Source organism: Canis lupus, chromosome 1, assembly GCF_048164855.1.
Source record: "Canis lupus baileyi chromosome 1, mCanLup2.hap1, whole genome shotgun sequence".
Classification (NCBI taxonomy): Eukaryota; Metazoa; Chordata; class Mammalia; order Carnivora; family Canidae; genus Canis; species Canis lupus.
Genome location: NC_132838.1, coordinates 4,844,030 through 4,858,828, shown reverse-complemented (window position 1 = coordinate 4,858,828; position 14,799 = coordinate 4,844,030). Strand labels below are relative to the sequence as shown.

General features: G+C 44.8%; 1 long non-coding RNA gene across 1 annotated transcript in view; it reads left to right on the top strand.

Annotated features, from left to right (window-relative positions):
• The window catches only part of LOC140630071 (uncharacterized), a 48,101-nt gene extending 39,278 nt beyond the window's left edge, over nucleotides 1–8,823 (top strand). The window contains exon 5 of the long non-coding RNA XR_012027870.1: nucleotides 7,212–8,823. This is a non-coding gene — a long non-coding RNA (uncharacterized lncRNA). The remainder of the gene's footprint in view (nucleotides 1–7,211) is intronic.
• The last annotated feature ends 5,976 nt before the right edge of the window (nucleotides 8,824–14,799 follow it).

The window sequence follows — 14,799 nt, the reverse complement described above, 5'->3', positions numbered from 1 at the left end:
TGGGTGTGGCTCCCGAGTCAGGGGGCATAAATTATCTGTCACTGCGTCTAACACGGAAAGCTGACTTGCTTCCCGAGGGGAGCAAAGATGAATGCAGGAGCCAGGTTTCCCTAAAACTGGGGTGTGACAGGACCAAGGCAAGTATAAAACAGGGCAATTGAAAATTCAGACAGGGAGAATGCTCGTAAAGAGATTGCAAGAGGCTGTATTTCCATTTTAGTTTCAAGACCGTTTTGTTGGTCATTTAACAGGATCATAAAGCTGTGGAATCCACTTTTTCTTGCAGGTTTCTTGGTCTCTTCCACTTGGGGGAGGTTAGGAACCAGAGGCGGACTGGCTCTCTCACTAGAGGCAGCCGCGAGTAACCATTGACAGTGGCTTAGGAAAAAATAAACACCAAGCAACCACACTATTTTTTTTAAAAAAAGAAAGAAAGAAAAAAGAAAAAAGAAAAAGAGAAGGAAAAGAAAAAAGAAAGAAAAAGAAACAAAACCTCTATGTCCTTAGGGTACTAGAGTCAGGATAAGAGGAAGGCCCATCTGTTACCTCTGCTGGAGTCTTTGTGTTGAAAGCCTGGGTGAAGCAGCATCCACAAATGGTGTTTTGTAGCACGTCTGATATGTTTTTGTATCGCAGGCACCAAGTTTCCAAGCAGTTTGGATCTTCCTTGTGTCCCCGCCCTTTAGATTGGCCTGCATTTCCCGTGAGTTTATGTGCCTTGTGGCTGGCATGGGGCTGTCTCTCAAGAGCTCCCTCGCATCATAAAGACTCACACTCAGGTGTGAGTGACCATCAGCAGTCACAGAGGTTCCCGAGATGGCGTAGGCTAAAGTGGCTTCAGTTAGCAGTTAAAGCACAAAATACACAGATTTTGCACTTTTTCCCCAGTGAGACAACATTGAAAATTTTCATCGTAAAGGCTTGAGGAGCATCTAAGGCTGAAACGTCTTGTTAAATACAACATTCTTGGTTAGTCGGGGTTCCCCGGTGAGTCCAGGTGAGTCTTGACGCGCCTCAGTGGGAAACGCAGGTGTCCTGAAAGCAATTCCTGGAGCCTGTGCCATCTTTTGGACCCCAGAAAGTTGAGCTGCCTTGCTGACCTGCTCTTTCAGAAGGGGGAACACAAAAAGGGTGAGGGAACAAGCACGTGATGGGGGTGACAGTGGCAACCTAACTCTTTGTTGAGTGGGGTGGCTAAAAAAATGGAGGTGGGTGGGGGCTGCTTATCTGGGGCTCTAATTAAACAGATCCATCGAACTGGGCTTTAATTATTACCAAGAGAAGAAAGGTCTGGGATGATCTGTGCCAAACATACAGATTAATTACATTGAATACATAAATTCTCATAGAAATCGTTTCTGTTTCCAGACATGGGACGTTACTCTTTATGATTTTTATGGCTCAGAACTCCTGGGGTTGTAACGCATCGCTCTCAAAGCCGTGCTTTCATAAGGGAGCGGCTGGGTGGGCCGCTGGCCGCCTGACGACAGGTGTCCTGGAATCCGAGGTCTGCTGCGCACTCCTGTGGGCTGCAGCGGGGACCCCTCTCCTCCTCTCCCCGCCCCACCCAGGCCCGTCCCGGGGCACCCCACACCCCTGTCCACGTGGGGCCGCAGGACTGCGGCGATCTCAGGCAGAATGGGAAAGTCAGAGGCAGAGAGACTTGCGAGTCCATAAAAAAGGTAATGGCCTCCTTTCAATAATTATACACCTATAAAAAATAATAAAGAAGATACAGGGCCAAAATTTTATGGCATTTATGCTAATGCGCCGCCGAGACTCGGTGGAAGAAGGTGCCACTGGAGCGCGGGCGCGTAGCTGGGGAGGCCACGCTCGCGTGGCAGCGAGCTGCGTGTGTGCACACGGCCCGGCCTGGCTCGTCGCGTGCCTCTGTCCTCCGTCTGTATTCTGCTCAGGTCCCTGCGGAGTCCTGCCGCTCTAGGATGTCCGACAGTTGCGGCAATATTGTGACATTAACTTCCCATAGTGAATAGCTGCAAATGCGTCCGTGTGCACTTCTCAGGGCCCCTCCTCGGGTGGGATTCCCTTGAAAGAACCAAATGCTGCTTGACTCTGTCCGTTAGGACCGGGTCCCATCCTTCTCATTCCTGACAGTGCAGGGACCAAGGGACCGCTCCTGCGGACATTGGACGGCGTGGGCTTCTGTCCCTGGGACTCTGTGAGCGCAGCTGCCATGTGTGGTCCTGGAGCCTCCTGACGGCCACGGCCCACGAGGGCGAGGGGACCCGGCCCAACCTGGTGCTGAAGCCACGGCCAGCATCTTCCCAATCGCTAAGGAGCGAGGCTCCGGGACTGGCGTAGCTGAGGCTGGCAGTGGGCTGACATCACTCCTCCGCCTTTAATTCCATTTAAATTCACGTCCTTGTAGGGCCCGTGGCCACCTTTCAAACGGAGCCAAGTTTTTCAAGGAAGGCCTCCAAACTCCGACTTCAATGGTGGGCAGTGATGACACAGACGGTGCGGACCGGTCGCTCTCGGCCTTTCCGCGTGTGTCGTCTCGGGCAGCCCGGACAAGTGCCTCTTTCTCGAGCGCGGAGGCGGCGATCCCGGAGGACGGCCACGGCGCCCGCAGGCTGGGCCGGCTCGGAGCCCTGCACGGCACTCGCCAGGCCTCTCCGGTCTGTCCCGACCTGGCCGTGGAAAAACACAGCGCCGTGGAAGCAGAACACTCCTCCGCAATATCTTTGATTCAATAAGCGAAAGTTTACAGACAAAAAAATGGAAAGGCTTCTCCAAAGTGAGCCACGCACGAAGGTGCAGCGAGCGACACGTCCCGCTCCCGCACCGCCACCAGCCACAGTCCCACCACAACCATGGCCTTGCGGCCACTGGGAACCCAGACCGTGGAGGAAACACCCTCAGAACCTCTGCTGCCCGAGCCGGGAGCAGTCAGGACACCACAGTATACATATTCATAACCCGGCAGTTCCAGGAGCCTGGGTAGGCATGAGGGACCGGTGAGAAAAAAAAGTTGATTTATGATGATCTCAAAAACATGGTCTCCAAAGATGTATTCTGCAGCTCTGAGACCTCAGGTTTAAGCTCTATTAATTTTACAGAGCTGTCTGGGATTACCCATCTGTTTAAAGGTTAACTGTCTTCACACTTATGAAATGGGTATTTCTGTTTTGGTTCGTACTTTGTTCCTGTTAATGATTTATAAAATACAAAATGCAAAGCCGGTGAAATCGCTTTAAATCTTCAGTATGAAACACCTACCTGACCAAGTTTTTGAGAGACACAAAGTATTATTCAAGTCCTTCACAGTGACAGCTTGGAAATTCTTCTGCTTCTACACGTCTCGTCTTGAATAAAGTGAAAGGAAAACTTCCACCCTACAAAAATCTCGCATCTTAGAAAGGAAAATCCATTTGGGTGAATGCTGTATCGTGCTTGTGTGTGGGTGTTGGGAGTTTATTCTTGGATTCCCCCCAATGACATTTTTTTTTTCCTACGTAGAATATTACCCAAATATATGCCTTTCAATATCGGAACATTATTATCTTCTCGTGTGCAGTTCTGTTACATTTCCGGGGTTTTATTTCCTCGTATAAAAGAGCACATAATTTTTCTCTCTTGATAGTTTTGGAAGTATGACAACTTGCTTTGCAAATCTGGTTTTGAATGTTCTGTGCAAAAAATTCTGTGACCTCAGACAATTTATTAGTCACTCGCTTAGCTTTGGTTCTATTGTTAATAGGATCAACTCTGTGAGGCAATTCCTTGTATTTCCTTCCGTACAAAGAACTCCATTGATGTGGAATGATGGCCCCACACCTCCGTCGACCCTCGGCTCCACAGCCCGCACGCGAGCCCTGCGCTGGTGAGGGGTCCCCACCTCGTGCGGGGTGGAGGAGGAGCAGCCTGTTCTGTCCACCTTCTCCTCTGTCTCCGGTTGGGTTGCTAAGCTTTTGCCAGACACTTGGCCACAGATTAGGGTTACCATGGTTACCTGAGAGTAGCCCCATGGGGTGGACTAAACTCTAGCTCTGTGCTCCAATCCAAACTTTTGATTGCATAATCCTATCAGGAAGTTTTTTTGAGCACTTCCCTCTTCATATGCATGTTTATTATTCCATAAAATAATATTCATGTTAATATCCTCGATGCATCGTAAAGCACACATAGACATAGAAATTAAAGTGAAGGGGAGGTAAAAAAAACTTTAAGCCTTTGACTTTTTGAAATTTACTGATTGTACAAACATACTTTTGCTTTCAATCTGTAGAGGTTTGCATGCATGCTCTTGATGCTTAGCTATGAAATGTCCTGTTGATCATAATGGCCTCCTGTTATCATTAACTAATATTTCAGCGTGCAGAATGAACTCAAGGGAGGGTCTGCCGTCGACAGTGGAGCACTGGCTATATGTTTGATGTTTTTGTTTTGTGAACTGGCTGAGTGCAGAGGGCTCCCTCTGGCCTCTTGTGGCTGGTCTCTGTGGTACGCATACCCTCTTCAAATCCCCTGTTCTTTGTATGAACCTCTCGGAAGCCACCTGCCCATTCTACGAGGGTAAATTTGGTTAAAACCACACAAGAAATCCGGAAGCCCACTTAGCTAGTCACAGTTTAGCTGTGCCACATGAGAAGTTACCAACCCGTCATGTAGATTCCCAGTGGGTCATCTTGCTGGGGGTGTGTGCCCTCCATGTGGTGAGCATGGTTTCAGGGAACAAAACACTCAAGCAGAATTTAAGTACTGGCCCAAAATTTTCACCGATGACTGAGTACAATTCCTGGTATCCGACGTCCAGGGTGAAAAGCCAGCTCTATCGTTTACTAGCCCTCTGACCTTGAGCAAGTTACAGAACTGCTGGGGACCTCGGGTTTCTTGTCTGTAGAATGGGGTGATAGGCCACATTTGTCTGTTAAGATTTATGAGAACCAAGGAAGTTGAAGCATCTAAAACAATGTCTGTCAGGTAGTATGTGTTATAAACTGCTAGATACCTTTACCATCATCTTCATTACTCTTCTCGTCTTACCACTGAGCAATATTGTTGTTGAACTTGAATCCTCAAGGACTGTGGCAAATAAGAAAGAGTAAGACATGAGCCATAGATATCTAATTTAAAAAGTCAGGACTTGGCTAGAACTCATTTTGGCGGGGGGGTGGTTTGGAGAGCAAACATGGATAGTTTCAAACTAGTTGTACAGGCGTTGGGCTGGCGGTGGGTCCCCTCCTTCTCTTCCCTCCATGTCTGTCCCTCCCTCCACTTTACCAGCCGAGAGTGGTGTTTCAGCTCGGCCCCATGGAAAGAGGTTTCCTGATTACCCATGCCAAACACTGTTCCCCAGAAAGACTTGTACTCCCCATACACAGGTCCTTGATGCTCTAACCTTCATTTGTTCATCTTTAAAACTCAGTAAGAGGAGGCTAAGAGTAAAAAAAAAAAAAAAAAAAAAAAAAAATCTCTTAAAAAATAAACTAAAAGGCAGAGTAATTTTTTGATTAACTGCACTGACAATGCAAAATGCTATTCTGACTTAACTTGCTGGTCTACCTGCGGCCTGGCAGCGAGCCTAGCTGGAGGCGTGGTAATTAGGAGCACCCCGTCTGAAGGGTTCAGCCTTCCTTAGACAACAGAGGCTGGTGATTACTTTTGTGTCTATCTCTGTCTTTCTCCCGCTCTGTTCTTTAAAAGTTGCCTTCTGCAAATGTTCTCCAGCTGTTGAGAAATTGTTTTTCATCTGGAGCAGCAATTGTTTTTAAGAGATTGATTCAAATGCATAAGGAGTCCCAGGGACTAGTATTTGCATTTAAACAATAATTATTAGATGCTAAAACTGTGGCTACATGAGGCAAGAATTTCTAATTATCCTCTATGATTTGGGCCCCAACTTTTCCCCAGCTCTCTCGCATCGACACAAGCTGCTGAGCACAGCAGCTCTGCACACGCCAGAAGAGCCACGCAGGGTAGGTCTGCCCGGGCGGGCTCAGTGCCGGTGTGCTCACGATGCCCCTGAACTGACCCTCAATTTGTTTTGGTTCATTCAAGAGTCCAAGGACAGATGTCCACCTCAAAGCACTGAGGAATGGTGACATAGCCTCTCGTGTCCCTCTGCCTTTAACGAACCTGAGCCGGGGGAGTCCAGAGGCTGGTTGAGAGTCACCGCTTGGCTGGAATGGTCACAGCAATGGGGTGGCGGGGGGGAGTCCCAGTTTCAACAATCAGATCTGATGGCTGTCCTGGTGACCCCAGGGCACAGGCAAGAGGCCTGTGTGAGGTTATAGTGGCTGAAACAATAATTCAAAAGGGGGCAATGTTTGGTGTGGGTTGTTTCAGGGACACAGTATACATGGCTGTAATTAGAGTGACATAAAAATAAAATGTGAATCAATAGTGTAACATCCATATAAATAAAGATAAAATAAAAATTGCATACATATGTAAAATAAAAACAATTTAAGGAGGTCACGTGTGATCAGCTTTCTACTTAATAAAACTGAATGACATGTGTCTTTTTTATGTCGTCTTCAAATCCACCTTTCAGCTTGCACCTGAGCAGAAAGTTGATGCGTGCAGGACTCTAAGGGTCAGAACACCTCCCCAGTGACTGGTGGAATACTCGTTCCCGTGTGTGGGGTAGAGGGGAACCCAGTGCCCAGAACGGCTTCACACTACCAAATAAACAACACACACGGAGAAAGCTCAATCAGTCTGGCTCTGGCCAGTGAGGATGGGACAAAAGCGCGTCAGGGGACAAGCTGTCCCTTGGGAGAGATTTGCAAGAGGTCCTTTGGGAGGCCAGAGAGATGTCTGAACAGCTGGTGAGGTGGTTTCAGTGTGTGAGCCACTGCTTCTGATTCTGACCTTGAGTTTGCCCTTTGAGTGAAGGCAGCCAGAGGCAGAGGTGGAAAAGGGAAAGGTGGATGAAAAGGTCAGGTGTGGTCACCAGCTGCCCAGGGCCCCACCGTCCTGGTCCTCCCTGGGCTCCCACCTGTGCCAGAGCTCCCTGAGAACAGAAATCAGAAGCCCTGAGCACTGTCCAGGTCAGGATGCTCCTATCCCACCGTGTGGGATCTCGTCAGGAGTCATGTATGTTTTCCCAGAAGGCTGGGGTGAGGCAGGTGCACACAGGGCAGAGGATCCCAGCTCTTGGTGAAAGAGTGAACAGGTTGCCTTTATTCCCAGTTCACTGCAATCTCTACCTTTGGGTCTGAAAATGCATTTTGGTCTCTCCGCAGGTGCATCATCTCACGGTCCCACCACCTCCCTCCAGTGTGTACCTGGGCATTGGGGAGGGCGAGGGGGACCAGGATGCACACCTATGGGGCTACCGTCTTCACAGCTGCATCAGGTCAACAGAACAGCACCAGCAAATTTGTGGCCAAGAGGCCAAAATGCAAAGTACCTACTGGAATGGAATGTGGGCAGTGTAATATGTTCTCACACTGACCTGAAGAAACCATTTTTTCTTCCTTTACTACATGGTCCTGTTTTCCCTTTATTTTTTCCTCCCAGATTCTGTGTTATCACAGCTCTATTTTCAGGTGCTAAACATTTAAAAATTATTATAAAAAGATAGTAATTTATTCTGCTTGAGGAAAGGTAAAAGGATGTGAAAGCAAAGCATTGCCACACAGAAGGCAGGTTTACCTGTCTCCGGTGCAGCATTCGCTTAGACTCTCCCCTCATTGGCAAATGATTAGTACCAGGGAGACGTGCTCCTAGGAAACATAGGGTTTTTTTCTTTAATTTGCTCAAGATCAAGAGTCTCTGCTGCTCATTGTAAAAAATGCTTGAGGTCCAGGAACTAAAATGAGGCTGGAAATGAAGGAAAGGAAAGAATAAACTGTTCACCAAAAAGGTGTCCTCTTTCAACAGCTAAATTGACATTAGCAAAGGACAAATGTCACCTATGTAAGAAAATCAAAATCAAGTCCGATTGTTCTAACCCATTGGGGAGAATCACAATTCTTTAGTTTCCAAAACAAGTGTATATGCGGAATGCATTGGCAAGGCTCACTAAAAGATTGCTTATGATTTTCAGAGGGCAGCCTAGCCAAGTGATCATTACGCAAGATTTATAATGCAGCTTTCATTTATGCGATATCTGTCACATTGCAATTGCTTCTGTGATTAGTTATTACAACACCTAGCAAAAGGACGCCCAACAAACTGAGATGAAGGTGGGTTAGGAAGCTTTTCCAGAGTCATATTCCAAAAATCAAATGAAAAGGATTTGATTTTCATTCCCAATCTCCCCACCTGGCCCCGAGAATTGCACGGCCTCCCCTCTTCCTGGCTGGCATGCCGGGAAAGCACTGAGAAGTGGCATCTGCTGCATTCCAGAATTCAAAATTCTTATGCAACCCTTAAAATATTTCCATTTGCTTTTAAAATAAGAAAACTCTAAAAAACATGGCCCAGTTCCCTTTTAATTTCTTTACAAGTAGGAGAGGTGCTAAGATTTTCAAACTCTTTTTAACCCAATTCTGGAAAGCATGGAGGGATTTTTTTTTCCCCCCTAACCTCTCCATAGTTACTTAGTGGAAGATTTGTATATAGTTGTTTTCATTTTTGAAAAAAATATAAGGTGAGATTTTGGTTAGTTTACTTTTGTTTTGCTTGTGTTTTTGTCGATTTTTTGACAATAAGCACATGCATGTTTGTAATAAGGAACACAAGCTTGTTTGTTTTTAAAATAAAACAAATAAAAGTGCTGCAGTATGTTAGGGATGATGAGTAAGGAGGTGCACATTTGTACATGATCTCCTTCTGGAGGACCAGGTCCTTGTGACCCCAAGCAAACCTGCCTGTTCATAACTTTCAGGGAAGGAACTTATAGCATCTATTTCCAGCTTCTCCTTAGAACTGGGGGTGGGGGGGGTGGGAACATCACGTGTCACATCTGTGTTATGTCTTTTACACAGAGACATCTTGGACAGTAACCCAGGATGCTCCTGTGAATAAGGATACCACATGACGGCTGAGGTCTCCTCTTCACACCAGTGCCTTGGACAAGCAAGACTGAGATGGCTGCACAGACTCCAAGTCAGGAAGACCCACTCACTGACCATCTATAATATCTTTCATAGAAAAATGAAACCAATACAAGAGGAGAGAGAACATGAAACCCATGTCCTTATCACCCATCTCTGACAATCATCCACTCTTGCCCAGCTGCTCCCTCCAAAAATGGGCTTTGAAAAAACAAATCTCAGACATTGTATTTCATTTGTGGCCACTTCAGCATTTTTCTGTAAGGACTCTTAAATACAACAACAACAACAACAAAAAATAAGCACAGTGTCATCATTCCACCTCAAACTTAACAATAGTGAATTTCTAATGTTCTCTTTGTTTTAGGCGTATCTCATATTTTTCCCCAGATCTTAATTCAAACAAGGTCCATACATTGTCTTTGCTTCATCTACCTCTTAGGAGTCTTAACCTATAGGCCTACTTCTCTCTGTTCCTGTTTTTTTATTTGTTGAAGAAATGGAGATTTGTCTTATGGGCTTTCCCAGTCTGGATTTCTTTCTTTTTTTTTTTTTTAAAGATTTTATTTATTTATTCATGATAGTCACACAGAGAGAGAGAGAGAGGGGCAGAGAGAGAAGCAGGCTCCATGCACCGGAAGCCCTACATGGGATTCGATCCCAGGTCTCCAGGATCGCGCCCTGGGCCAAAGGCAGGCGCCAAACCGCTGTGCCACCCAGGGATCCCTTTTTTTTTTTTTTTAAAGATTTCAGTCTGGATTTCACTGATTGCATCCCTCTGTGTTGTTTAACATGTTCTTCTATCCCTGTGTCTCCTATTAACTAGTAGTTATATCTAGATCACCTGCAAATGTTTTTGGAAGAGTAAGTCACAGCTCACTGGCACTGGCTACAAAATGTCTATACTTATGAAGGCTTTGAAACTATTTCAAAATGCTCCAGTACTAATTATTTCAAATATGATGTTTTTATGCATTTCGATAGTGCTCAAAAAAATGGAAGCAGTATTATTTGGGTGACCATCCCACTGGGCAGTGGAATCCTACTTGAAGATTTTTACTTTTACTCTCTGAATCCCTGGATAAACCCTGGCATTCAGGGTTTGACAGAGGTCAAAGGAGTCCTCAATAAACTAATATAGAGCATTATAGAATTAATACATGTAGAACTATATATAAAATAAATTGAAGTATAGAACTAATAGAGAACTACTATAGAAACTTCTGATAGGCCCTTTTCAGAATTTCACAGGAAGTCATAAATTCCTGCTTTGCTCTGGGAGGGGCAGGAAATCCATTACTTTTTCCATTAGCAAAGGAAGAGACTCATCCCAGGGTCCCCAGTGAAAGCATGTGGTCACGACGGAAATAGGCATGGTAGGTTTGGACAATGTGGACACAGTTTGTATTAATTTTTACAAATGATATATCAGTTGAGCTTTTGTTTAAAAAGCCCTATGTACGGCATTTCGATTGTTATCATACCATCCATTTGTTCACCCAAAAGAAGGTAGACAGATCAATCTACCAAACTGCCTCACCACAACCCCTAGCCCAGTGGACTCGGGCTGTTCCCTGGGCTTACCACCTGACTGACCGCAGGCCTCGTAATGAGATGCGTTGAGTGGGCATGTAAATAGCTGTTCTAAATGCAAACTGAGACAGTGGCCCCCCAGAGGCATTTGCCTCTACATGTTGATTGCCTTGGAGAAATCCTTCCGATTAGGTCATAGAACATTTGACTGTCAATCACTTCTATCAGTATTATTCCTATGAGCACATCTTCCACCTGGACGAGCAGGCTGACGGGGCCCCCAAGCCCCCAGCCTTGCATTGCCATGCTCTCGAAGCCTCTGGAAGAAGAAAAGGACATTATTTAAAGCATAAACAGTTTGGCGCCAAGACAGCAAGAGGAGCTGAAATGAAGGCCTGGAGCTTCTGCTTATGAACATTGGTCCTAGGATGGTGCTCAACCAGCCAGGAATGGGGTGAGGCTTCCGGAGGGTCAGGCTTGGAACAGACTGTCCAAAATTGCCATGGAGTTTATTTTCAGTTGTTTTAGAGCTGGAGGTGGACTGTGAAGGGCATGGGCTCCCCATGACCCCGTGCAGAGATGCTTCACTGCATCTCCCATCTTGTTGGGCCTGTTCTGCATGGAGCTAGGTGCTGAAATGCAAAAGCTGAGTGTGCAGAGACTATTGTTACCGTGCTTGATTTTCCTGCTCACACTGGCTGACCTGGGCACATCCATATTCCTCCACATTAGACTTGCCGTATGTTCATCAGTGCCAACAGATCCAATGGGTTCAGAAGCGAAGGGTGGGAAGAGGATATTTTGTCCTCCTGGACACTACCTTCTGGGCTACCGTGATTTGCTTCTCCTCCGCCGACAATGCCACCTAGCATTTAAGACTACTTTAATCTTTTTAGGGAAGGAGGTGTTTTTGAAGATGTGACAGGCACTCATGAGATAGATAATGGATTGATGGTGAGCACGTAAGGGGGCCCAGCAGTGTGCTCATGGCTGGTGAGGAGGGGGTGTTGAACATAATTCGGGGAAGATCCAGCCCTCCAGGACAAAAAATGAAAGAGGCATTTAATTGGAACACTTAGCAATCACAAAACCAAGACAGAGGTTAAATTGTTTTGAGCAAGAGAAATTAATACATTAAAGGTTACATTTCCAACTGTGAGGCAGTGAGCTGGGCTCTTCGGTGGTGTCAGAATTACATAAGGCAGGAGAAATGCCTCTGAAATGATTGTGGAATCATTAACAAAAGGCAAGGCAGAGTAAGACACTTCCCAGCAGGAGGGTATGAGGAAGAATAAAGACATGGAGAGAGCTCATTAAGAATGAATTGCAGACCATAAACATTTGAAACCACTAAGTGTGGAGTTCTATCTGTTATCTAATGACTCAGAAATTATAAAACTAGCAATGACTTTCAGAAAAGGAGTTGACTTTGCAGGAGGTTGTTTGCCATTACACACGTAAAAAGGTATTTTTTTCGGTCAGGGAAAAAAATCTCTCAGCTTTGTAAATCAGCACAATTTAAGCAACTTCAGCTCTCCTTGACAGATTTTTCTTCTGTATAATTACACATTGTCTCAGATTTAGTTATGAGGATACTGAAAACGTGCTGGGAGGGGAAGCCGTGGGGGGCAGGGAGGAGGAGCCGGGAGAGACAGAAGTCCACACCTTGCCATGGAACTGCAAATTGACTCACCACTTTGTCTTCAGAAAGATCTAGAAAACTACATTGAGAAAGCCTTGCCAGTAAATCCTCCAGAGTGGACTCATGCTTTGTTTTGATTGAGGGAGATTCCATTTGTGTTGCTGTTAATTGCATGGTTTGCTAGACAAAGAGTCGAGCTAAATGAAATGAGATAATCCATCCGCGGAACTCACTCTCCCATCCCCCGTGCACACCCTCCTTCAGGCAAGAAAAAGGGACACTTGGAACTTGAATGATTTAAGACTCCATACTCTGGCCATGTGCGAACTCTTTAATCTTCCGGAGTATCTGGTGCCATACTTCCAACTGCCCTTTATTTTGCGATTAACCCAAGTCAAAAATGCCAGAAAAGCGTCAAGCCACATGACTGGGCGTCACACTCAGGTCTCTTGAGTGCCTCTCGGGAAAATAGATGAAGCTCCTGTAATGTGCTGTCCTTCCGGAAAGAGCAGAGTTCAGAGCTGCTGTGGGAAGCCCTGGAAAGAGGGAACGAGGCTGTCCTAATGGCTTTTAGAAGCCAAGGCTTTCTCTGGGCAGCATAGTGTCCAGAGGGATCTGTTACTCCACTACTCTATTCGCAGACAGCTCTTTGCCACGATTAGCACCATCTCGTCCTCCCTGGGCCCCACAAGATGTGTAGAGGGGGACCGAGCCTATTTGAGCCTCTGCAAATGCTTCATGATCTGTTGCTGCTGTTAAACCTTTGGCTGCACAGCAAGGTGGGGCCAGCTTCCTCACCCTTACCCAGCAACCAATTAGAGGGTACAGGATTAAAATGAACCACAAGATATCTGATTATATAACTACTAATATTAAGACAAACTCACAAACGAAGATGTTCATCACAAAAATAGGTCACAAAAGACCTTGAGGAGCCTCCTTGGGGAAAGCTACTCATCTGTCTTCCAACCCTATGGTTTTAAGATGAAATATTCTCCATGTAGTGAGCATTTCACAGATGAATAGAAGCTCCATTATGTTGCCACCCGTTGACATTGCCCGTAGTGAGCAACATCCTGAAGAGATGAGTGGTCTTTTTAGTTGACTGGTAGTCTTTTCCAGTGAGCTTCTAAGTGAGGGCACCACATAGTATGCTCAATATACTCAGTGATTTACTGGGTGTAAGAAGATTATATGTATAAGATATACATATATTACGTTCATATTTTTCCTTTTTTTTTAAAGGAAGAAAGTTAGCTTTAGGAGTGTCACCAGCCAGGTTGACAGTGGTGTCTTGTATTTTCAGCATGTTAGATGGTCAATCACATGTGTCTCACAGTCCTTAAGGTAGTTGAGGGTAGGAGGGGGCTCTACAAAGCAAAAGACAAATTGACAGTGACGTTCAGAGTATTGAAGGGTATGTGTGCCCAGTTAAGAGGCTTTACAAAGCATACTTTCTAGTTTTGACCAAACCTACCCTTGCAAAGTGGACACATGACTTAATAAGATTCTCAAAGGGACTTCAGTTAAAGGTAAAGCTAACAATGCCATAAACAGCCAACAACAAGAAATTGCTAATTTCAACTTTTCCTATCTTTGTGGGAGTGCTGCTTCTGCCAAAATAAAGATCTAATCCAGTTAAACAGTGACCCAAAATTCTAAAGTAGTCGAGTACAATTGGAAATATGTACTCACAACCACTGTCCTTAAGGGTGAGGGTCAGTGTAAGTGTTCATTATGTGTATTATACCTTTGTGAATTATCATTTCCAACAATGATAACAAATCTTTTTTTCTTAAAGATTTATTTATTTATTCACGAGACACACACACACACACACACACACACACACACACACACACACAGAGAGAGGCAGAGACATAGGCAGAGGGAGAATCAGGCTCCTATAGAGAGCCCGATGTGGGACTCAATCCCGCCCAGATCCTGGGATCATGACCTGAGACGAAGGCAGGCGTCCAACCACTGAGCAACCCAGGCATCCCAATGGTAGCAAATCTAATGAAATACAGGTTATATATAAAAAAGAACCTGAATTTTGAACAGTTCTTTAAATTGTATCACAATGACTTAAATCAGTAGTCCTCAAAATTTTGGTTCCAAGACCCCCTTTATACTTTTAAAATTTATTGGTGACCTTAAGTGACTTCTGTTTACTTAGGATATAGGATCTGTTGATATTTAGAAATTACAACTGAGAAATTTAGAAATTAGAAATATTTCTTCATTAATTCGTTTAAACAAGTAGACAAATCACTATTTCATGCTAACACAAATAACACATTTTTAATAAAATAGCTATATTTTCCAAAGCAAAAAAAAGATTGTGTGAAGAGTGGCATTGTTTACACTTTTGCAAATTTCTTCAGTGTAAAGTTTAAAACATATCTGGATTTTCATATCTGCTTCTGCATTTAATCCATTTTGATATGTAACTTTTGTTGGCCTTATACAGCTATGTAGACAGAAAAGGGAGAACTATTTTAACAGTCTTTTTGGGTAATTATAAATATTCTTCTCTGATACTACACCAAAATTCAACTTGTGGGTACTTCTTAAAAGTTAATAGTAATATGGAATTTAAAACCATACCAATGAATTTTTATACTTCTATTAAAACCCATTGGTCCTTCCTGC